Source organism: Cydia amplana, chromosome 5 (genome assembly GCF_948474715.1).
Source record: "Cydia amplana chromosome 5, ilCydAmpl1.1, whole genome shotgun sequence".
In the NCBI taxonomy this organism is placed as follows: Eukaryota; Metazoa; Arthropoda; class Insecta; order Lepidoptera; family Tortricidae; genus Cydia; species Cydia amplana.
This window is the reverse complement of record NC_086073.1, coordinates 1,537,991-1,564,867: the sequence shown is the minus strand read 5'-3', so window position 1 is coordinate 1,564,867 and position 26,877 is coordinate 1,537,991. Positions and strand designations below refer to the sequence as shown.

The following is a 26,877-nucleotide window of genomic DNA, read 5'->3' as shown; positions in this document are numbered from 1 at the left end:
ATCAGCATATAATCCCTTATCATCATTCCTGTCCTGGCCGGTTTCGGCATAGCTAATGAGAGCGATGATTATCAGCTCTCAGGTGGCTACGTAGCCTATTTTTGCAGTGAATGTAAGACGACAACAATGAATGAGTGAGTGAATGTAAGACTGCAGTCTTACATTCACTGCACCTGCAGGTCAGCACTCCTCCGACAGTATAATCTCTACTAATACTATAAATGTGAAAGTAAATCGTGTCTGTCTATGCCCCTTATCTCTTCACGCTTACCTAAACCGCTAAACCACTTTAAATTAAATATTGCACGGAGATTTTAATTTCCGGGAAAGAACATTGGATAGTTTGTATCTCAGAAATATTTTTTTAAGAAGGTGTAAAGGGGGATTTAATTTACTATATATATGGAAGTACTTTTATATTACATAGACGAAGTCGTAGGCAGAAGTTAGTAGATAATAATACTACGTAGATAATGCCCTTTGTCCAACTAAATTATGTTTGACAGTGCCAGACCACAAATCATTTGGATTTTCCCTAACTTGATAACGCGTTGCGTGATATACCTACTTTAAGTATGGGTTGAATATTTAAAGGGTAATATCACAATACGGTGCTAGCAGCTGGTATTCAGAAGAGGGCTATCAAAGTTCCCATGCAATTAGATTTTAACGGTCATAACTTTGGAACGAGCAGACCTTTATCAAGGTCAATGAGTCTGTTTTAGAAGGCCATGGCCATAGGCCAGCTTTAACCGGTCTTAATTTTGACCCTATTCCCAAATCGGTGTTAACATTAATGACGATTGCGAATGATCTATTGGAGATACTTTAGTTTAACAAGAAATACCTAGTTGAAAACAGACCATCAGGTACTGTTTCAATATAATGTAGAAATAAATTCTACACTTCCCTCTAATAATGTTGACTCAATAACAGATTATGTTACTGTTTTGATCAGGCAAAGCTTCATTGTTTTCATATTACATACACATAGCTCAGTCAGAATCGGCCTCCAGTGCTCAAATTAAGCTACCTATGATATTGCTGTATCTGCGGTCACCAGCCGCATCCATTGATCCTACTAAACTGATGTAACAAGGCAGGTGGCCTACCGAAGTCTGTCGGCTGATTGCACATGAATAGACTCATATCGACCGCGATAAACCTGCAACAGTAACTCTTGTATATAACTTTAATTAATAACTAGTGGCTCTCTGATCTGATCTGACCGCGCGAAACTCAAGACAACGCCATTTTGAAAAAAATCCACAAACTTAATCAAAAGAAAAATCTAATTATTATCGAACCTGCTTATTAAATTCCAAGAGAATCAGTTGAAAAATGTGAACTGTAGATCTGGACATACGAAAGAAATTTTGCTCAAACTGAAACGGAGAAACTTCGCTTTCGCTCGGTCAAAAAGCGTTATACCTATGCAATCCATTCTAAAATGGTTGATAGTTATCCCTTTAAATTTAGCTACAGAAAGACTTGGATATTTTGTACTGGACAAGCCGACCTAAGTAAATAAGGCGGAAGTGTCATAATATTTACTTTAATATCGGTGTTAAAAGTATACTGTGATGTTACAGTAGTGAGATGAACGTATCAACAACTTATCCATCCATTCGAGTTTTTTATTGTGCAAATGTTGTATTGCAAGTAACATTTACAAGCGCATAAACGTTTTTAACTCATCGTAAAATTACTCTGCATGCGGCTGCATTTTCATGCACGGCTTTCATTGTAGCCGAGCGTCGATAAAGTAAAAACGGCGCAAAAAATAGTGCCAATTTGCCCTTATTCCACGCCGGCCTGAATAAACCCGAAACAACTTTATCGTGCAATATTAACGTATCAAAAGCGCAGAGGCTCGTTAGTTTTATCCGAGCGGATCGGCGAGTATCGGCGCGCGAGTCAGCAGCCGTTTGTCACGCGGCGGCGCGGGCGGCGCGGCGCGCGGGGGGAGTGAGGCGTGAAGCGCGGCGGCCGTGATCGCGTCATTGCGTCCCTGTCATATTTCATTAGCTTTCATTTCAAATCCTCCACCACAAATCGAGGCAAACTGTGCATTCAATTTTCATTGAGCCATGCCGGGATATATCGGTGCGATAAAACAATGTACGCTGTTAACGCTCCGGCAGACTTTTATGGTTATTAAAAATGTATGCTCCTTTTACATTATTCTTTATTATAGAATCTATTTTCAGAGAGAACCTCGTATATTCCAATGTGATAAAGTGCATATTTTTGTTAAGCTCTTAGCTTGTAATAAAAAGGATTTTAACATAATGTTTTCTACGAAACTCGCGAGTATGTTACATTATTCCTTGAAAAAAGGAAAACACAAAAAAGAAAAAAATATCTGGGAGAACACATAAAAATACAAAACTGCGCGTTTTCCCACAGATAAGATCGATTTTTCGGCCCCGAAAACCCCCATATAGCAAATTTCATTGAAATCGTTAGAGCCGTTTCCCCTGATCCACGAAATATATAAATATACAAGAATCGCTCATTTAAAGGTATTAAAGAGAAAAACAAGTATGTTATCCATTTATTGTTTTTTTAGCTAAATATTTGCCTTTATATGACGAAATAAGTATAAAATAGGTACCTACCAATTTTTTTTAATTACTAGAAGACAAAAAAAAATACAAACATAGTAACTTATAAAATTCATGTCAAAAATGTAAGAAATATTTATTCCTTTGCTATTACATCAGGTTCTACAAACAAACATAAAAAGTAAATTAACTTTCTAGTAAAATTATTTCATTGTTACAAAATTAATAATTCAATTCGTATAAGGCGAGGATCAAGAAGAATTATAAAGCGTACTGAAAACTACGAGAAACATAAATTAAATGTAATCGTTTGATGTTTCCTCAAAGTCACGGAATATTACAGTTCCAAATTATACCAAGACTACCAAATTTTATTTAAATCGTTTTACCGGTTTAAGCGTGAAGAGGTAACAGGAACTAAAATAGATGATTGCTTTCGTACTTATAGTTTGTCAAAGGACTGTCTCATTTCAAACATAAACAAAGAGAATCAATCATACTGTCTTTGTCTTACACTAGTACTAGCACCCAAAAGAAAAGGATAAGTATATTTTTTTTTTTTGTTCTTATTTACTGACAATTTGGTTTGACCCACTATATCATATTAGTAGGGATAAGTAAATAGAAGAAAACATTGTTCTGAGCACAGTGTGCTTGTTATAGATTGCTCTGTAAGACTCCCGAGTGCTTGAAAGAGTCACTAATAAGCGAGAGTGGAGCGCTCGGTCAACACGGCTCCCTGCCGTGGTCTTTGCTCTTACGCCCCTAGCTCGCACCCCTATCGCCTGTCTAGCGTAAAACATCCTGTATAATACTGTGTTTTTTTTTTAATCCTAAGCTATATTTTGTGAGGTGAATATATTGGTCATAATGAGCAACTTTTACTATGGGACCAACCCCGAAATACCGAAACAAAGTTGGCTCTCTCATAAAAAAAACTTCGATATCTTGTCAACCAAAATTTATTACAAAACCATTTTAACGAGATTTAGGGGCCTCATTTTTTTGATACAAATTGTTTGCTCTATTAGACGCAACCGAGACTAGAACGCTCGATTTTATTTGAATTTCCAATTTTAGGGTTAACACCACGACATCCTTTTATTAGAAACTGAGGGCGTACCGTCTCTTTCATTGAAAGAGGTCATACCTACTGCTACATACTTAGCAACTTGCACTTAGCTCACGTAGACAACCCTTTACAGGCTTCGTGCTCCTCAAGAACCGCGTTCGAGAGATGCTTACTCAGCTTCCGTACGTCGATAATCGATTAATATTCTTGTTCTCAAGTACAGTCTAAGATCTATAATGACGATGAGGAGCAAGTGTCGACCACACAAATTATGTGAGCTCTTTTTAGGGTTCCGTAGCCAAATGGCAAAAAACGGAACCCTTATAGATTCGTCATGTCTGTCTGTCTGTCTGTCTGTCCGTCTGTCTGTCCGTCCGTATGTCACAGCCACTTTTCTCCGAAACTATAAGAACTATACTGTTGAAACTTGGTAAGTAGATGTATTCTGTGAACCGCATTAAGATTTTCACACAAAAATAGAAAAAAAAAACAATAAATTTTTGGGGTTCCCCATACTTCGAACTGAAACTCAAAATTTTTTTTTCATCAAACCCATACGTGTGGGGTATCTATGGATAGGTCTTCAAAAATGATATTGAGGTTTCTAATATCATTTTTTTCTAAACTGAATAGTTTGCGCGAGAGACACTTCCAAAGTGGTAAAATGTGTGTCCCCCCCCCTGTAACTTCTAAAATAAGAGAATGATAAAACTAAAAAAAATATATGATGTACATTACCATGTAAACTTCCACCGAAAATTGGTTTGAACGAGATCTAGTAAGTAGTTTTTTTTTATACGTCATAAATCGCCTAAATACGGAACCCTTCATGGGCGAGTCCGACTCGCACTTAGCCGCTTTTTTAATTTAAATATCAAGGATATCTTTGAGAAAATATTTTTTCATCGTTTCAAAGAAAAAGAAAACAAAAAGATGTTTCTGAATTCAGAAACCGAGGCAATACGTACAGTTAACATACTCATTCCTAAGATATAAGTTACCTGAAGGTGTATTTTAGTAAAAATCTTGTGGAGATATATTTTACGCTTTTAGGTATCATTATTGCTTAAATTTTCGTAGCCAATATGTACAGAATATTTTGCCACCAAATACACTACGTACGACGTGTACTTACAGTCATTTACTGCTAAAGTAGTAGTATTTTAATTAGGGTTTGCACGACGGATCCGAAATGTATGGGAAGATCCGCGGATCCGGATCTAGATCCGGATAATTTCATACATTCCGGATCCGGATTGCAAACCCTAATTTTAATACATTTTTTCTGGCACTCCAGTCCTATCGGCTACAACAAGGCTTGCAAATAGAAACCTGGCATAGTCTGTGATCATACTGATCATTAAAAAAAACTCTGATCACATCATTCCTTATTTGTATAAACTAATTGGTTCACACACATTTTTTTATAGTAGGTACCCCCCATGTTCTGTAGTCATGGCAAAGTTATGGGAAACTCAGCTAATTTTTACGCTGCGGACAGGTGGTATATTTTTTCAGTAATGAAGACTCAAATAGTCGGTTTTATAGTATTGTCCACAGAAGTGACCTTTTTCAAAATGTGTTTGACCCAATTACTCACAATTCTCAATCATAGAGGCAAAGAAGAATGCGACAACAAGCTGTGTAAAGTCATTTTATTGGCTTAGGTACGATCGCAAGACGTCGCCAAGGCGGATTAGCGGCGATGCGGGCGCTGCAGGTGGACCAACCGATACGCAAACAATTGGCTGTTTACACAGTGCATCCGACCGATAATACCCAGCTGAGATCACCGACATAGGTAATTTACTCGATTTTCCTAATCCCTCTTGAGCACAAAGAATATTAAACCTTACATCAAGCGTAACCAATTGGTTACATTTTGAAGGTTACAATCCAAAATATTGACAAATACAGTGCTGGAAACAGTAATACTAGCAGCTGTATTACTGTTGCCCCGTCCGAAGGTCAGCTTAACTGTCAAAAAGTTAAATTATTACAGCTTCTAATCTACTTATGACCCGATCTCTTTGAAGTTTCTTCTTGACTTTAACATTTCCGCTTTCAATTTTATTTTTAATATCCTCCCGGCGTAGCGGATTATCGCCGGCTGCAGACGCTCGGATTTGTCCCGCATATTATCAATAATGCAGCGATTACATCTCCTTCGTTATCCGTGGGGCTTATTTCTTTCCACGATCACGTAAGTGCGATAAATCCGCGGCGCCCGCGCCGTAGCCATCATTGTCACGTACACCCTTCAATGGATGTAATGCTACATTCTTCTGTATTCTTTTCCCCTCTTTTACGCCTACATATTGGCGCATTGTCGAAATTGTCGCGGTATAAATTCACGATGCCCTCCGTGACATGGAACATAAAAAACGATAATTTGTTGCGAGATTACGCCTTTATCTGCAGTCGGTTTCAAGCTATAGGCACTCAGTTGTATTAGCAGTATTAACGCTATGCAAGAGGATTATCTGCATTCCACTTGGCGAAATGCTGACCATTTTTCAAGGAGTTATTCATAAATAAGTGCCCGCGTATTCTGGAGTCAGTGCAAAAATCTTAATCGCAGCTGACTCAGTCCGCCTGTCGTGTTACTCGGTCCAAAAGGCAATCGGAGAATCTCAGCATGTACTCCCTTACGACGTTTTGCGTTGCGAATGCAGTTGTGTAGTGTCATAATTCTGGCGCGCGGCCAGGCGGGGCTTATTAGGTTGCGCGACGGCGTCGTACGCCGCACGCCGTACGCCGCACGCCACACGCCGCACGCCGCGCGCGTAACTCTCGCTTACTGCATGCTTCAACGGGTCCGTGCAGGACGCATTATTTCACACTTTATGAGCTGCGGCCCGAAACGCTGGCGTTGCAGTATGCGCGTCGTGTATACAGCCACGTCCGGTGCATAAAGTCGTAAACATACTCGGAACGGTGCTTCTTATTATTATTGTTTTTTGAGCTATATATTTAATGTGCAAAGAGCTTTGCATGCGCTCGGCTCATGTAGAATTCAGTTATAGAGCATATAAAGCTTTCTTTAAAATATTAAAACAGCCGACATTCAAAATTGCTTTTGAGGCAAACCATAATCAACATTACATTACGGACGGAGCCACTCCAGCGTAATGAAACATGACTGAAAGTGACGCAAGCAAGAAAACTTATCAAACAAATTATAATCTTGTCCGTCGAAATAACTTTGATTGGTTAGTAATCAAAATAAAATTGCTAAGCTAATATTCGGCTCGTCAAGGCCGACGAGAAATATAAAGTTCCGGAGCTGTTTACATAAAATTGTGGCACGTGTAAGTATATTCCGCTATTCCATAATTCAAGGTAGTCAAGGGCATGTAAGCGCGCTAGGAGGTATTGTAAAACATTGATTATTAAGTTCTGTATAATTAATACTGAATACGCAGCATTATTCGCTAGTTGAATTTGTTAGGTTAGAATAGAAAACTATTGGAAACTTTGTCTGCCGACCTTGTTGTTTCGGGCCTTTGCTTGCAGCTGCAGGTAATTACTACTTTTATATAGCCGTCGCCGGTATTTGCGTGTTCATCATAAGTATTATTTGAGTCATGGATGTTTTGTTATAAGTCGTAGCCACATCATGAAATGATCAATTCTAAGATCTGGCCACGACATATATAAAAGCGCTGGCATAGTATGAAAGTGCTGATAGCTTAACGCGGTAAGAGCATGCGATGTTTAATCCGGAGGTCGCGGGTTCAAACCGTGTAGTGGCTCGTACCATTGAGTTTTTCGAAACGTATATACCTATGATATATAATATTGTATTCTGTAGTATAGCCTCTTTCCCACCATGCATCTTTCCTTAGTTTTTCGTCAGAAATTAAGTAATATTTAGAGAGAAAGGTTAGAGTAAGACATTTTCATAGTGTTCTTTGTCTATGGAGGTTCACTTAAGGATTAACATAAACTGTTAGCCAAAGCGGCCGGGCCGTGAGAACGTTCCCACAGCGCAGAGTCGTAAAGCGGCTCCTAATTACACCATAAACTAGCCTCCTTTACTTTACGCCTTCACTTAAACTATCGTTTCACCAACCGAACCCTATGTGAACGAATTACTTGATTTCATTTGGAAAATCTCCTTGCCACCTTCCACACCCAAACAAACTTAGAATGATTACATTATTCATAAAAGCAAAAGTATGTTCCGATATCTTAGGAAAGGCTGACATTTTCCCGCTGATATATTTTCGTATGCCCCCGGCCATTGAGCGAAAGTAAGTTCAGAAGTCAAAATTATTTCTGAACGGGTTGTTCGGAAGCAGCACCGTTGGTTCCGGGAACTAGGAGGGGTAATCGTTCAGGAATAACCGTTAGAGGATTATTACTGCCGCTACCTAATGCGGTTTCCGTTTGTGATGAATAGGTTCTACGAAAACGTGATGTTTGACTTGTTCTGTATCACGTTTGAGAGGGGATTGTAATCCTTGTTAATTGGCTATCGATAGTTTTGCTGAGCTAGAATATATTATGTTACGTATCACCTATTAAGAAGGTAAACATTAAATTATAATCATATGAGCCAACTCCAAACGCCTAATATTGATACATTGGAAAGTATGTACATACGTTGGTATCAGGCGCGTGAGGGGTAGATTTTATATAACATTGTGAAGGCTGTAAAAAGGAAACATAATATAAGAACCTGTTATTCCGTCTTGCGATAAAGGCCCTCAGTATATGAAGGGTTACAAACAGATTTAGGTTCGAATTCGTCTTTTGTTCCTGATAGCTAAGAAGTTCGGAGTATTCAAAGTCCATCCAAAGTTTGAGACAGGCTTATTTTCGAAACGCTATAACATGCGAATATATTTCAAAGCAGGAAATTTAACCTAAAATTGATTTCCTTCTTGCTTTATAATTTTTGTTCGAGGCATTAGGGGTAGTGGACATACACATAGTGTAAACGTTTATGCGATGTCATTGAATTCGTGGATTCAAGACCAAAACTCAAACAACCAAATCAACCGTCATTCCAATAAGATGCATTTACACGACCTAGTACCGATTGCTTGTTTACACACGCACTGCACACAAGCACACACACACACACACACACACATATGTCACGACACCTGCGGATTGCCCGCTAATTTGTTTGCTGCCGGCAAACAAGCATTTGCAAATGAAATTGCCTCCCATGTACCGAGCAAGTGTTATGTACACTCGAGATGCGAGCAAACCACTCGGCCTATTAATTCCAATTAAATGGAGAGTTCCGCATCTACCTGATTTCAAGCATCACAATAGCTAGTATAGTTACTAACTACAGAGAGGTCAATAGAGGTAGGTACACAAGTTTGTATAGTCAAAACTTCAGCAACTTTTTAGCCCAACCCTATTCTCTGTAGTCCCCAATCTACATTGGGTTAGTGTGGGGGATTAATCCTCTTGTGAGTGGAGCCATTTGCCTAACAGCGGAATTTACGTAGTCTATCAGGTTAGTAGGACGTACACCTATTATACATTTTGGTACGAGTATTAAGAATCTGTGATTGCACTTATAATCTAGCACCTAGAATCTGTGATAAAACCCTGTGAATATTTAGAACACGTTATCCACATATATTGTGATACCCAGGTAATGCAGCGTTTCCAAACGAAGCCATCTAAAATTTTGTAATGTAGACGGATCTTGCCAAAGTCTGCCGAGAAACTAAATAATTTTAATGAGGGTTACGAACTTCGCCAGCAAAATAATGAAGATACCAAATTCTGCACAGCGACTAGGTATTCAAGCTTAACATAGAATGAAAGATTACGCTCGCTAATGTTTGAAACCGTATTGTTCTAACTTGAATGCGTACGCCAAGAAAGCTGGTTAAACTTTGGTAATTAGGTAATCAACGTTGGAGCTTGGTGAGATAATCGATTCTAATGCGAGTTTAACTCTGTATAATCGCATCGCGGGATCGATAATCGAGTTGTCAGTGCAGCGCAATCAGCGCGTATTGACGTCGGGCGCCGAGCAACTTCGGCGGCCTGGTTATGAACACTCCGTAATAAACTTGTAGTTGGAGAACTGCATGAGAGACGTTTTCATCCGCTGAAGCGGAGGAGAAAAACGAGTCAGAAATTTAAAAGAAATATGCTGAGGCAGTTTCCGTGTTTACGCAAACACAATTTCAAAGAAAGGACGAGATAGGTATACAAATATGTTTTCTATTATATTATTGTTTACTAAAAGAAGCAGACGTGTGTGTCCTACAAAAACACGTGTAAAGAGGTTTCTTCAATGTATATTACAAAAACAATTTATCGTCGCTTTTCTGTGATGAAACGAATGTAAAAAATAGGCAAATAGATGTTAACGTCTGTGTTTGAATAGTTTTTGGCATTAATTTGAAACTAGGCTGTTTTAAAGCCGATGCCAAGAATGCCCTGAGTGTTTGAATCTAAATAATACCTACCTACTTTAAAGAATTAACATTGTATGTGGACAACGCGGTATTAGGACGAAAACTCTATAATAATTAGTTGAGGACGTAAAGTCGACAACCTAATTACGTTTTAATAATAGCTTTGAAAATTTCTAAAGTTATACTGTCATCGTAATAAAATTAATGTGACTGTGATTTTTAACCCCCGACGCAAAAAGAGAGGGGTATTATAAGTTTCACGTGTCTGTCTGTGTATCTGTGTATCTGCTTGTGGTCAGTGTGTGGTGTGTGTGGTGGTGGGTGTCGTAGCTCCCAAACGGATGAACCGATTTTCGTTTATTTATTTTTTTGCCATAGATAATTTTAACCCGAGTGTTCTTAGCCAAATGTATGTAAACTGTGTATACAAGGTGTTCTTCAAGCAAATTACCTATTTAGGAAAATATTGTCTGTTTAGTTATAATAATATTTGAAAGGTATTTTAAGTGTCGAAAACTCAACTTCATATACACTGGTTTGTAACCACTTAAATAGGTATACAAACATCTAAAACAATGCACAAAAAATACTAAGCGGTAATGAACCCACATCAAAATGCAAACATTTAGGTACAAAATCAAAGATACTTAACAAAAGATCATTCCGGAGACAAATAGAAAATGACACTTTAAAAACAACGAAAATCCATAGTCAATTATATTAAAATGATCTCAGATCAGATCTGTAGCTACGAACGTATTTGATTTCTGCCGCGAAATCACATCGAAGATTAGAATTTAATTTAAATTGCCGCTCTTGAAGCGTTTTTCCGTGTAGCATACCTACGCACGTTTATCCATGAGACCCAGATCGCTTAGCAACCAGATAGATGGTGCATAAAGGTCTTACATTGGCGATTACACTCCCATGCTTTTATGTTTTTCGACAAGAACTTTAGTATTAAAATAGTTTAAATTATTGGCTGATTTAACATTATGACGTCTTTTATTTTATCCTGCAATAATAAAATAATTATGTCAATCTTCGAAGGCCTTAAAAATATGGGAAACGCTCTTATGGCTCTACAAATAAGATCGTGTCAGATATTTTACAGGTAGAAGCCTTCGTTGTGTAACATAATATTGCAGGTGACTGTTACGCCTCTGAGTGGCGTAGCTTTCAGCTTCGTAAAATATAAGAGCAGCTACATACCAATATCAGCTTAGCAACTTTTGCTGCTGACTGTCCATGGGCATGAGTGAGTGTGTGTCTCTTAAAACAGCTATTAACTGAATAATTAAATTTGCCGTCTCCTTGTTAATCCGACGTAGATTTCTCCTTTGATTCGTCGTTCCCTCGCTGAGGAATTTTATTGTATAATTAGCCGTGTTTCATGGCGTTTTATTACGTTTTAAATTATGCACGAAGGTGCTTCATTTTATCTCGCGCTCTAAATTGTGGCCGTTTTCATAAGAGACGACTTGGAAATACAGTGCCAACCACTTAAATAGCCTCACCTATATATTGTGAGTATTATAATTATACGTGATATTTTTTATCAATATATCTTAAATTTGAATTGTACGCCCTGACGTTTATCCAACGACACATTAACAAGTCCGAACTTGTCTGCGCGCGAAACGTCGTGGACGCAAGAGCTAATACGGCCGTCCACATGAATAGCCTCAGTGTAACATAATCGTCCAAACCGTGCATTTAAGTTTCGCTTTCAAATTTATTTTATTATGATTAGATAATACAGATGGCATTCTATTAAGTACCTGCAGTAACGTGATAAACACAGTGTTTTTGTGACTATGGGACGTGGTTAAAAACTTACAAGTTTAGAAATTGAAAAGGTTAATTTTTATATAACTCTAAAATTATCCCATCGTGAGATAGCTAAAAAAATAGGTCGCAGCCCTAAAGTTATTATTAAATATGTTAAAAATAAGGAAAATTACGGCCACCAGTATAAAGGACGCACAAAATTTGCCACTACGGATCGTGAACGTCGACTTATTTTACGCTCTGCTTCAAATTCCACCAAGACCGCCAGGCAAATAGCTAGTGAAATAAATACTAGAGCATCTCTCTCTACAGTTCAACAGATTATTAGAACATCATCCCACCTCAAAAGAAAAAAAATCATGAGTAAACCTCCTTTGCGCGAACAACATGTGGCGGGTCGACTGTCTTTTGCTAAAAAGTACATGTGCTGGAAAACTGAGTGGCGAAATGTGATTTTAGTGATGAGAAAAAGTTTAATCTAGATGGTCCAGATGGATTTAAATATTATTTTCATGACCTAAGGAAAGAACCGAAAGTACTATCACGTCATCATTCAACTCTCGGATCGGTGATGGTTTGGGGAGCAATTTCTTACTATGGTACTGTTGATTTCATTGTGGTAGACGGAAGACTAAATACTGAAAGTATTTAAATTTATTAAAAGAAACAAAAAGTAAGATCAGAAAAGTAATAGGTAGAAAAAAATGTTTTTTTCAGCATGATAATGCTCCCATACACACGTCAGCCATTAGTTACAAAATGGTTTGAAGAAAACCAGATTGAAGTTCTAGATTGGCCATCCTTGTCCCCTGACCTGGACATCATGGAAAATGCTTGGGATTGGCTGTCTCGGCAAGTTTATTACAACGGAAGACAGTTTAGTAATAAAGAAGAACTGATTCAAGCTATTTACACTGTTTGGGATTCTGTGGACGTTAATTACATACATTCTTTATATGAATCACTACCTAATCGTATTTTCGAATTAATAAGGTCTAATGGAAGGTATACAAAATATTAAACGAAAGAGTTTTAATAACTAAACAGTATCTTTTAGCATGTGAGGCTATTCAAGTGGAAGGGCCAATTATTTGTTTGACGTTATTTCTTAAAACTTTGATTAGATAACAATAAATATTTTATTTACTATTACAAGGCTTCTTGTTTTATTTCATATTTAATGTTTAATGTATATCTCCTTTTTATATTACTATGAGAAATATTAATTTTGGTGAGTGAGGCTATTCAAGTGGCTGGCACTGTAAATATAACTTAATTAGAATTGTCCAGTTTAGAGTTCAGACGGAGTGGACTCGTTTTTATGGAACTGCTAAAATCTCAAAGTATTTTGTGACTATGTACAATGATGTGCTTTAATTTGGAGTACTATACCTAGTGCTATTTGACTTAGGTACTTATACCTAGTGCTATTTGACTGTCTATTTTTTACAAGTTATTAAAATTAGTAAGTAAGTAATTGTAAATTTTCTTTTTTTTTTTGCACCCTGTAAAAGCAAGGTAACAACAGGCGGTCTTATCGCTAAGAAGCGATCTCATCCAGACAACCTTAGGATTAGGTACGTACACTGTGATGGTCTCGTGAATGATTCACCTAAATCAAACTTTTAATTCTGATCGCAAGTATTTTTTAATCCGACAAATCACAGTTGAGAAATTCCACCTTTTTTCTAAAAGCGGGAAAGATTTACGACCCGGGCTCGTGAAAAAGTAATAACTGTTTTAAGTTCTCAATTTCCACATAAATTATGGAGTTGAATTTAGGTAAGCTTGTGTGTACAAAGTTTAAATGGGCAAGACGTTACGTTATGATATTTTTAAATGTTAAGCTAATAGTACTAATAGTGAGCAATAAATACAGTGCCAGCCACTTGAATAGCCTCACTCACCAAAATTAATATTTCTCATAGTAATATAAAAAGGAGATATACATTAAACATTAAATATGAAATAAAACAAGAAGCCTTGTAATAGTAAATAAAATATTTATTGTTATCTAATCAAAGTTTTAAGAAATAACGTCAAACAAATAATTGGCCCTTCCACTTGAATAGCCTCACATGCTAAAAGATACTGTTTAGTTATTAAAACTCTTTCGTTTAATATTTTGTATACCTTCCATTAGACCTTATTAATTCGAAAATACGATTAGGTAGTGATTCATATAAAGAATGTATGTAATTAACGTCCACAGAATCCCAAACAGTGTAAATAGCTTGAATCAGTTCTTCTTTATTACTAAACTGTCTTCCGTTGTAATAAACTTGCCGAGACAGCCAATCCCAAGCATTTTCCATGATGTCCAGGTCAGGGGACAAGGATGGCCAATCTAGAACTTCAATCTGGTTTTCTTCAAACCATTTTGTAACTAATGGCTGACGTGTGTATGGGAGCATTATCATGCTGAAAAAAAACATTTTTTTCTACCTATTACTTTTCTGATCTTACTTTTTGTTTCTTTTAATAAATTTAAATACTTTCAGCATTTAGTCTTCCGTCTACCACAATGAAATCAACAGTACCATAGTAAGAAATTGCTCCCCAAACCATCACCGATCCGAGAGTTGAATGATGACGTGATAGTACTTTCGGTTCTTTCCTTAGGTCATGAAAATAATAAATAAATCCATCTGGACCATCTAGATTAAACTTTTTCTCATCACTAAAATCACATTTCGCCACTCAGTTTTCCAGCACATGTACTTTTTAGCAAAAGACAGTCGACCCGCCACATGTTGTTCGCGCAAAGGAGGTTTACTCATGATTTTTTTTCTTTTGAGGTGGGATGATGTTCTAATAATCTGTTGAACTGTAGAGAGAGATGCTCTAGTATTTATTTCACTAGCTATTTGCCTGGCGGTCTTGGTGGAATTTGAAGCAGAGCGTAAAATAAGTCGACGTTCACGATCCGTAGTGGCAAATTTTGTGCGTCCTTTATACTGGTGGCCGTAATTTTCCTTATTTTTAACATATTTAATAATAACTTTAGGGCTGCGACCTATTTTTTTAGCTATCTCACGATGGGATAATTTTAGAGTTATATAAATATTAACCTTTTCAATTTCTAAACTTGTAAGTTTTTAACCACGTCCCATAGTCACAAAAACACTGTGTTTATCACGTTACTGCAGGTACTTAATAGAATGCCATCTGTATTATCTAATCATAATAAAATAAATTTGAAAGCGAAACTTAAATGCACGGTTTGGACGATTATGTTACACTGAGGCTATTCATGTGGACGGCCGTATTAGCTCTTGCGTCCACGACGTTTCGCGCGCAGACAAGTTCGGACTTGTTAATGTGTCGTTGGATAAACGTCAGGGCGTACAATTCAAATTTAAGATATATTGATAAAAAATATCACGTATAATTATAATACTCACAATATATAGGTGAGGCTATTTAAGTGGTTGGCACTGTACTTGGTTCGATTCGAGTTGAATAAATAATTGTTGAAAGGCAATTTTATGTGAGGTCGGTATTTAGATTTTACAATTTCGTTATGACTTTGAAGATATCTTACTCGTATGCTGATTGGTGCACACAAGACACACCACTGTGAGTTGTGTCAAGGTAGAATCTCAATAAAATCAAAACTTTATATAGAAGGCAAACAAGGAGATGAATCAACTGATGGTAAGCAATTAACGTCGGCCATGGACATCTACGTACAACACTAGATAATTTGCAAGTGCGTTGCCGATCTTTTAGAAGGGAGTACTTACATCCACACTCTTTTAAGGTTTAAAGTCTTTCATATCGGTCTGGTAACACCCCGGACGACAATTCATTTTCACAGTTTAGATACGCAAGGCAGGAAGTTTCTGAAGAAACGTACAGTTGATGACTGTGAATTTAAATATCTCCTTAACCTACGGTAACGAAATATATTACGCAAGGTTAACGTACAAGTTTATATCCAAGTTAAGAGTGCCCTTGGTTAAGCCTTCCTACGGCACTTTGTTACCTTAGAGAACAGTCTCGTATCGGGAGATAAGTGCGGCTAAGTAGTGGGCCGTGGTGTGAATACCAACGACATCTGCACACAAAGGGCGTAACCGCCATTGACCTCTTTGGCGCTTGCTCTCTTTGAGTATAGGTAAATGTGTCGCTAATTGACAGTAGACTTTAGTGGTCATTCATGAGACACGTACTATGCACAATGAATGCACGCGAATTAGTTATTTACGGTATAGAAAAATATGAAATTTGCAACGAGTGGCGAGTTTGTGTTGAAAGTGTTTTAAATCGACACTAGTTGCGAATTACCTATTCGCAGTGTATCGTATACAACGTTTTACAGAACATATTATGGCCCTTTAAACTTTCTACGTAGTTACGTAATGAGCTTATTATAGCACAGGGTGTCGTAATGGAGCACCAAATGTACTGTAAAACAACTAAACTATCATTTTTATGTCAAGTGCACGTTCGAATTGGCTTGAAAGAGGCCGTATAAATCTAAATATATAAGGCCAATTAGAAGGTACCTTCACTGAAATCAGAATGATGTCATTTAGTTATCGTGCGTCTCGCTAGCGCCAATATATGTACGGATAAGTATAAGCGAAATGCACAATAACTGAATGACATCATTCTGATGTCAGTGAACGTTCGAATGTGCCTATTTGTCATTGCAAAGTGTGCAGAATTAGCTTGGTCCGATTATATACCTCAAAGAATAGAACCAGTATTTAATTAAATAGCAATGGAAATGTATCTAAATAAGTATTGTGTACAGACGATTCTGAAGTTCAGTACAAAAAAATCCTTTCGTAGCTTTGGAGTGTATTATAATATTTATAATATCATACTAGTAGTAAATACGATATACATATTTTTTCTTAGAAATATATCTTGTAGTTATTGGATTTATATGGATAAAGTTGACTTATATAATGCAAAGCCTTATTTATTATATTGTGATTTAATAAAAAAAATTCATTGTTCTAGATAATAATACATCGTAATTCCACGCATAGAACCCACTCTTCTGATAATCTTAAATATACTCGTAGAATATAACTATTAGTTTATTGTATTAGATGTATTTTAATTCTATGGCAAATGAATTCTAATTTGATAGCTAAAACAGACGGAGCTGGAAATCGTTACATTATGCAATTACTAGGATAAAAAAAAACATATGTATGCAACATCTGTTACATGCATGCCGTGTTTGCCTGTAATTGGGTGAATACTCTAGCAATTCTATTTTATACACCTGTTGGCGAACCTAATAAATAAATAAATAAGTACTCCGATTACCAAACGTTGACGTTTGGCGATTCAATCACCACAAAACATATGCTGCTGGCGTCAGTTATTAAACTCGGGAGCCAGAATTTTTTACAGTTTACACATCTTATTCCACCAATGAATTGCTCATATTTTTACAAGCTTTCATTTCACTTGCAATGTATGTAGGGTCAAATCTTGCAGGTTAAATTTGACCCATTTCCCGCCTTCCAATGAAGCTGAAAATTTGCATACATATGGCCCTAAGTCTGATGACAATGCAATATAATGGTTCCATCGAGCTGATCTGATGATAGAGACAGGAGGCGGCCATAGGAATTCTGTGATAAAACAAGGCAACCTAATTGTGTTTGGGGTTTTTAGAATTGTCTCGACGAGTATTGCCTGTGGATTGAAAAGTACAGTCAACGATTAAGCTTGTACCAAAAATGAAATTTTTGTCAAAAACTTATTAACGTTACTTTTGTGTGGACTGGTAGAAATGTATGCAGTGCGCGGATTCGGCGCCGCGGCGAATATTCGGGCATGAATACGTAACGGCTGGCTTCCCGCCAGAGACTTATGAGTCGCGTTGTAACGCACTTGACTAGTTAGTACTACCTACGGCATTTACTAGTGCTTACCATGCTACTTACTAATTAATGTTCTAAATTTGAACTATACGGAAGTGAAGATTACTTATTTGACTACTCCATCGCCTATTGAAACCTTTATTTACTTTGTAAATCTATTTTTCAATGTTATTAAATTTATGTGGTACATTGATACCTATTTATGTCTGCTTCGCCTCGGCCGCAGTTTTAGTATATGTGATTTTGAGGCTTTCTTATTTAATTTCCGAGGTTTTCATTCTATTTTACTACTAGAAGGAGCCGGAGAGCGGCGCGTTCGTTTAGCACAGGGGTGGGAGGGGGGGGAAGTTAACGCTTAGTAAATGCATGATGCAAGCTTAACGTGCAAGTTGAGCAATTAGCAAGCTAAGAGAGTAACTCGCTCATTCTAAACTCGGCTCCAGCTGAAGTGAAGTCTACACTTCCGCCTACGTAACCACACAATAGCTTAAGATATTCCGCCCTTGATATACGATGCTCCGGATTTGTATTAACCCACCCCCCGCATGCCGCGTCACAATTATTTCGGTTCAAAGGCGGAGAGAAAAGCGAACTTTCTTCGTATCCGGTTAACTATTGTGCTGTGATTTATTATAATAGTTAGACGTATTATTGTGGGATTGCGAGTGAGATAACGAGTAGAGTTGGTGCGGTTTCAGTATTTGGTCCCGGGAATCCGGCTGTAGAATGAGCTGCCGTGTGCTCGAGGGACTAGCAGGCCGATTCGAAAGTGCACCTGACATCAAATCGATATTTGACAATATCGGAATCATATTAGTTAGCGTTTTATTTTGCTCTGATTTGTCCGTACATATATTAGTGCGAGCGGGACTGAGATGATTTCAATATGATTCAAATATCGGTTTGATGTTAGGTGCACGTTCGAATTAGCCTGTAAAACAGTATCGGGTTCTTCAAGGAGTGTACGGGAAGACAATTCAACATTACGTTTTGTCTAAATGATGTCTTTTTGTTAAGGGGCCCACTCAATAACAGTCCGCCGGACGATATCGCCCTGTCAAATAGAACAAGAAGTTGACAGTTCCGAACAACTGACAGGCCGATATCGTCCGGCGGACTGGTAATCAGTGGGCCCCTTTATTCACTCTTGCGTCGCGCTATTAGAACGGTCTGGGTCCGTGCGGAAGCGTCTTATAATTCGTTTGTAATTATGGATAATCTGTGATTACGATCACGTTTTTTGTAGAAAAAAGAAAACATTGTGTCGGTCTTGTCCCGGACTAGGACCGTTCTAGCGTAAGTTATTCTTAACGCTGTCTTGCTCACACACTAGAGTGGCGTTCGAATCAGCATCAGTGCGACAACCATATTATAGAGTCCCGTACATTGTAACAATTGTTTTACTCTAACTATATTAGTTGCATTATGTTTCCGTTTGAACACGTTCCGTCACGTCGCTTCCGGCCCAGTCACGTGTCGCGCTCTAATAACGCTGAATTATGAATATTGTAACGGAGCGAGAGGCGCGTGACATCCCGCTCTAATTTAAAAAGAAAGGAATGAGACAATGTTAAAGCATGGCGTACACTGAGACGGAACACACTCTGTACTAGTTGAATATGTGAGGTTGGGCGTTAAAGGAAAACAACTAGCTTCGAGTATAGACGTATAATGACTTAAATAACACTTACATGCACTTATATATGTTAAGGCTATGCTTGTGTGTGGGTGAGGCATACCACACACACTACACCTCCCCCCTTGAAGAAAAAAAAAAGATTAATCTTCTTTAAATTTAATCTTTTTTTTTATACTAAAATTTATTATAAAGTAGGTAGTTTATTAAAACAATTTTAGCAGCGAAAGTAAAAATGCATAAATGAACCTTGAATAAATGTTTTACGAAAACAAACCAAAGAATTGTGGATTAATAAAAATTTCACATTAAAAAAAAACAACTTAAGTAAAAACACAATTGTTAAAATAAATAAAAAAACACTAATTTCACAAAACTTTACGTATAAAAAAAAATTTGCTTTCTAAAAACCAAACAAAATATAAAAAGTGATTTATAAAAAAAAAATTAACTGTAACAAAATAACATTTTTAATTTACTTTGGATGAAAAAAAATAATGGTTATACACACAGCTTATACACAGCACCTACTGAAGAACTGGTTAAAATCTTTAACAGAAATTAATGATAAACTTACACTAATATTGTATTGAATTACCTACATATTAATATGAATATGAATGCGATTTGATGAACCAAATTAGACTAAATAAACCCGTAATTAACATTTCAACTTATTGGTAAAAGGAGAAAAAAAAACTTAAAATAACATACAGAATATTAAAATCTATATAATATATTATAATATGTTCTGGATATATCCATATTCATTCAGAGACTCTGTATTCATAGTTTATTTAGTATGCATTGTCCATAATTCATGTCATGATCACAATTATATTTTTTATTTTACTTGCAAGTCTTAATCTTTTTTTTTTCATTTACTTTTATGACGTCATTTATTTAAATATATTTTCTTTGTTTATTTTATTTTATTTATTCATTTATAGTGGCATCTTTTATGCTTCACTGAAATCAAGGATCAAGGGTACGCAACGCTTTTACATACGTGGTCGGCCGACCTTACTATAATTATTTATTTATTTGCTCAGGATACAAGGAAATTTAATTTAAAGCGCGCACACATACTATTATTATACTCATACAGGCAGTTCTTTTAACACATCCTTACATCATAACCTTCCAAGTGTCCAAGGGTCTCCACGATTGATACTCGATCGAATCATGGTCAGACGCCAAGGATTCCGTGCCTGCCTTGTATCCTGGCGTACCCTTGCTATACCGTATCGCTCAAGGCCGCCTCTCGGGCCACCGAAGATGCGATAGGCATTTTTATTTGTCAATTATTTACTTCCATTTCTTTCCTCTCAACAACAAAAAAAAAACAACACTCATATGCAATCACTTAACTCACACACTATGAAAACTTTAACATATAAGAATTTCAGCAACTCTTAGTTGATCAGGCTAATCGTCCTTTGAAAAACTTACGTGTTTAAGTTTTCCCATACATCAATATTTTATCACTTTTCCAATAACATACAAATTCCATTTTACTAATAATACAATCGACAACCATGCTAACCATTATTTCACATTCCTTACCTTTCTTAAACTTACCACAAACATTCATTTACTAACATTTATACGAAATTGCGCTCTTTAAAAACCAACGTTAATTCTTTTCTTAAACAAGCCCATACCTACAATAACACTGATCTTCTTTACAATACCACTCATAATTATAATACTTCGTCATTATTTTGTTTGTTAAATATGTCTAATCCGTGTATACAAATATGTCTAAACCGTTACAATATTAATTACCTACTATCATTGAAAAACCATTTCAAATTCGAAGTCAAAATAAATTTAATTTATATCTATCTATGAAAGTTAAGCATTAATTGTATATATGGTTAAAAGTGGGAATATATTGTGACATACTTTTATATTTTTAAATCTGAAAACTAAATATTTTAGGCGTCTACTACTAATTCTTTAAATTCAATTTGATTACAATAAACTTCAATGCTCTAAATAAGTGTACAAAGACTACGAAATTTGAGATGTAATAACAGACGACGCATGCCATTCTCTATAAGGAATACACGCGCCGCCGCCTCGTGCCATATTTGTAAGGGATAAAAGTATGTCACGTAACTATGATATGAAATTGAATTAAATTTAATGCAATATATGTATGTAATTAAAATAATTAAGTCTATAATGAAAAATAAGTTCATAGTTAAGATTTCTTTTAGGAAAAAAAATGTTAACCAATCTTTAAACAATATATTGTTTCGCCATCAAACGGCATAGTTTTACCTACATACCACAACAGTTATTTGTCCCATAGTGACATAAAAAACCCAACATACGCAATTCTATTACAATACAAGGTTAAAAAAAAAAACAAATAATACTAACCACTGAGGTAAAGACAAAAAAAAAAAACATATACAATGGGCAATTAAATGTCTCTTTTGCACGGCAAGGCACTACATAAACTTCACAATGTCACTTTATTGTTTTTCATACGGCGCAAGCAATCTACCAATCAACACTATCAAATTAACGGGTCTCTGGCCCTCCCGGCGCCATCCAAGGCCAAGGACACCATCAACTCCCGGCTGCAACCATCGTAAATGCTTCTCGCTTTTTTGAATTGATTATTAAAAAAATTTGAGTCTATTTTAAGCCACGTTATCATCGTCAAAATATTCACTAGTTAGAAATGTACCTATTTTCAGTCACTTTTTCATACGGTTTGGTTTAAGCCCACGGCGATCACTTTTTCCTTACTATTTAATGCGTCCGTAGTCACTAATTTTAATAACACCAATAAAAAAATAAAAGTCCGCCAAACTTATTCACTGTGAATGTTAATATTTTTTTTTTGTTATTGTATTTTGCACATAATTATGTCCTTTATATCACTTATGTTAAATTTTTACTCTTCTTCTCGACGTCTACTGGCTGGCGCGGCGCGCCGCCAGTGCAGCACAAGGCCGCACTGGCAGGATCGCCATGTGAGGTTGGGCGTTAAAGGAAAACAACTAGCTTCGAGTATAGACGTATAATGACTTAAATAACACTTACATGCACTTATATATGTTAAGGCTATGCTTGTGTGTGGGTGAGGCATACCACACACACTACAAATATTTATTTTATGTTTTACAGAGAATAGTGCTGGCTGGATGTAATACTGTGAAAACCCAAAAAAAAGCTTCGCAAAATAGCTAGATGAAAGCTTCCCAAAAAATCATAACAAGAACACATTTTGAATGCACGAAATGTCTGTAAAAATAATCCAGGGTTGAGAGCTGTGTGAGTACGGCTTACAAGATAATGTTATTTTTAGATTTTTTCTGTGATATAAGCACTCGATTTTTGTGCATCGTAATCAGCTTAAATTAAGCTTGAGTTTTAGAAACTACTTAGTACTTAGACAAAAATAAATAAAATAATACCCAACGTGTATTCCAAATGAAGTAACAGATTACATTAAGTACAGCGAATTTTTAGAGTTTCCCGAGTTACTTCAACTAGGTAAATCCCTTTGTTTTGTTATCACATTGCCGTACAATCCACGGATATAAACTCAAAAGCACTAAAAACTTTACTAAGTTACAGCGCAACAAAGTGCAACTCCCCCGACTTAAGTGGCGCCCTTTTTACCCGAATGGCGTTGGCTACTTTAGCCTTCATAAAATGACATAGTTCACTTATAAAATTACGTCAGTTACGGCTCTATGAAATGGTAAAGAACGGACTCGTCACGTGCCTCGTAAAGATATTTCAGTACAATTGTTCGCGGAGTATGTGGGTTAAAGTGAGTTTTTACTGACCGACGCAATGCTATGACAGTGAAGTGAAATGGAGGACGAAGATTACGGTACACTGGAAGAAAAATGGCATTTTTAGTGCGTTTACTGTATTGTTCGTTACTTTAGGCATCTTTTCTCAAGGGGTCGATCATTTAGAGAGATTTACCCACATCCTTTAGGAAAAATTGCAGAATCCCGCCATTTTTATGGGACTAAGAGCCAGGGCCCGATTCCGATTTTGAACTATATATCTATTAGACATCACCAAGATATTATCTGTGTCAAACAATTGTCAAAAGTGACGTGTTTGCTTGAAGAAACGTCACTATTGACACTTGTTTGACACTGACATATCCAATCCATATCGTTTCAATATCTAGTATTTGACGTATTTTAAAGTTCGAATATGCGGCTGGCAGTCTTTTGCTGCACGAAAGTTTCAGAATCCGAAAATCACGTTTTATCACATGGAAAAGCCTTCTATATACCTACACTAGCCCATCGGCTAGTATATAAAAAAAACTTGAGATAAAAAACCAGTGCTGTGTGCGCCGCCGCGATTTCCCGCGATTTATCACCGGCGCGTGACCGCGTCGCGCGACTGATTGTCGCAACCCTACAGCCGAGTACGGCCTACGACTAATTACGTCGCTTTATCATCTGGCAACTTAAGTATTCAGATCATCAGCTCCGTTAAATTTTACGAGTTGTCATTCTGTTTGTCAAAGGTGATCGCCATGGGTCATATGCTGGCAGTTTTTGTGGTGGTGTGTGTGTGGCAGTGGCTGTCAGAGGCTGTGCTTGGCAGAATTTTATTATGTCGCATACTAAGTTGCAAAAAATAGATTCCAGTGGTACTCGAGGTTAAAAAAAAAGCATCTCCAGTAATGGAGACTGTAGATAGGTACCAATTTCTGACTCTATTTAAAATAAATCGAACACAAAATATTTATGACTTGCAACTTTTAAAAATCAATTAACACACTATAACATTAATTAACATCCAAAACTAAAGGTACCTTGATTTTGTCAAGTTAATTAGACCCGGCGTGGATCTAGTTTACGTATAAGTTTACCTAGTGGATCAGTGAAAATTAACTACGCTCGGACATAGAATTTATTCTGAAGCTTTTGAAGTTAAAAACCACATTTTTGTTTCCCATACTTAGCGCAGCGCTTTATTCTGTCAGCGCATCTCTCTCGCACAAATATAAAGTGATTTTTACCCAACAATATTTTCTCGAGAGCAACAAGCATTTAAGTAGTCGCTCTTATCAGATTTACAAAAGTTGCAAAGTTTTAACAGAAACCCCTCTGACAAAATTTACTTACATTTTTTCCGCGCAAAGGAAAACATCCACATTATACGACAGGCGTCGCCAGGAATCACTGATCGAATAAGATAAGGAACTTCATGGAATTTAATCGCTGCATCAGCTGCACTGATGCCGGAGGTGCGAACGCCGAATACAATTCAGCGACGAAAAGAGATACAATCTCAAGTGGATGTTACGCTTGCAAAGTATCCATTGCTGCGCTGGGCTAAGGGGTTCGAAAAGTGCGCTGTGCACGAGCGGCAACGGATTGGCTGCTACACTAACAAGCCGACTAGCGAGGGTTCTCATGCTGAGAGCGCTCGAGGCGTGCTTCTGCAGCGAAATTAGCGAAACGAGCGACACAGATAAGCGGCACCTGAACCGTCCGTATTCAAAAAGCTAACGACTGCAGCTATTATTGTAAAGCCTGCGGCTCCGTTTCAATACTTGCCTCGTTAAAATTATTTTATTCAAGATTGTGCTACGATTTCATGACTCGTAAAGATAAGCCGAATCGGCCCGGAGATTACATTATTAAGTCGCGGATGAAAAGCTGCACTATTAAAATCAAAACGTTGGAACATTAAAAGATAAAAAGCGAGTCCCTCCCTAATTAAACAAGACAGTGGCAAGTGGAAATAGGAGAGTAATAAAAATGAGCAGCGCCGCGCAGGCCGCGCAAAATAAATATGAGAGCGGGTTTAATTCTCACAAAGAGTTGCGGTCCTCCCCTCCCCTCCTTAACCCTCAGGGGGTGATGACACTCGGACTTCAATCCTGTACACAAATTAAAGCCCAACTTGTTATTTTATTACACCCAATTCGTGCTAGCAGCATAATTAACACGCTATAAACATACTTTGTGCGTGCAATGGTCTATTGCTAATATTTGACTTTTTAACTACTTATAATAGGTAATAAATGGGGTCTCTACTGTTTCCCAAATAGTTTTAAGCCTTAATGTTTTGTTTGCCCGCATTTTCGTGCATAAATAATCAACAACACTAATCAATAACATTTTCGTCATAATTCATTTGGTTCAGAAACGCGTCACTTTTCAGGATTGCCATAAAACAAACCTAACCTATCTATAGAATAACCTAACGAAAATCCTGAAATGTTAACGGTTTCAGTTTTATAAATGATAATATGACAAAAATACATTATGACTTAAAACTTTATGGGAAACAACGGGACCCCTAATAAATGTCTTTCGAAATTCAAAACATAATCTTCTGGAACGCGAAATTGGACCTTAATATAGCTCACTTGCAGTCACAGACAAGACATCCTCTAGACTGAGCATAGTAACGCTACCCCCTCTGCCACTTATACGATAGTTTTACTCCATCTTCGAGTCAATCCCGTGCCGTGATTGGTCCATGTCTTTGAACGGACCAATCACGGCACGGCGATTCGCTCAACTCGTTCCCCCGCACCCCGTATTTTTGGCAGCATCGGTTTGAAATAATTGCTCTAAACTCAGTCTAGAGGTTTCCTAGTCTATGCTTGCAGGTGAGATGCACAATTTAATATCAGTAAATAATCAATTGTTTAAAGTTAAATTATTTCCTTATACATAGGTTCCTTATTTATGTGCCTGCAGGTGACATGCCCAGCTAGTGTAAGACGCGCAACTGGTAAATGAGTAGTTATTTCTTAATGGCTATTATTTTGTGTTGTTCGCTTGTTTTCATCTTTATATTTGGCCACAAAAAAACGGTTTATATTATATTCTATTCAAGACCAGAAATCTTTCATTGCGTTGGGTCAAGCCTAAAAGAAAAATCAAAGCGACGTAACGAATTTCATACATACACCACTTACTCAACAAACGAATCGAAAATTCGAAAAGCTACAAACGATCGAGAATTGACCAACTGTGTAATCGTTTCTCAACGGCCCGTATTCTCCGCAGAGGAAATACTTCCTCTGTGCGGAGTTAGTTTAGTCGGAGTGGCGAGTGTTTGCGTAAGGAAATTAACTTCATTGTGGTGAGTGCGATCGATGGAGCGCACACTTCGCCACTAATCGAGGTGGAACCCCGGTTTATCTGAGCGTTTTGAAATTGTCGTTTTTGAAAAGTGCAAGCACTAGTAACTGTATAGTGATGATGAAGATGATGATGATATCCTCCCAGACGTATCCGTCGACGGCGACATCCTGAAAAATAAAAAAACGCGAGCGTGGCTCGCAAATCCAAATTTGGTTTTGAAAGTGCACTTTCACTTTCAAAACTGTGTTATAGTAGAATGTTGTCAAAACCTGACGATAACTCGTCTGCTTATAGCCTGAAGAAGGACCCCCGATTTTTAATAACTAGTATAGTTTGCGCACGCGCTGATCCAGTTAAGTTATGCCTGCATCGTTGTAGAGTACGAATGTTAATATTACGATATCAAAACTGTAATATGTACTTCTAGTTAATATTGAAAAAATCAGTCTGGGATT

At 37.1% G+C, this 26,877-nt stretch overlaps 1 protein-coding gene across 2 annotated transcripts in view; it reads right to left on the bottom strand.

Moving 5' to 3' along the window:
- LOC134647777 (nephrin) overlaps nt 1-26,877 on the bottom strand; it is a 514,499-nt gene that overhangs the window by 125,993 nt on the left and 361,629 nt on the right. The window lies entirely within an intron of this gene.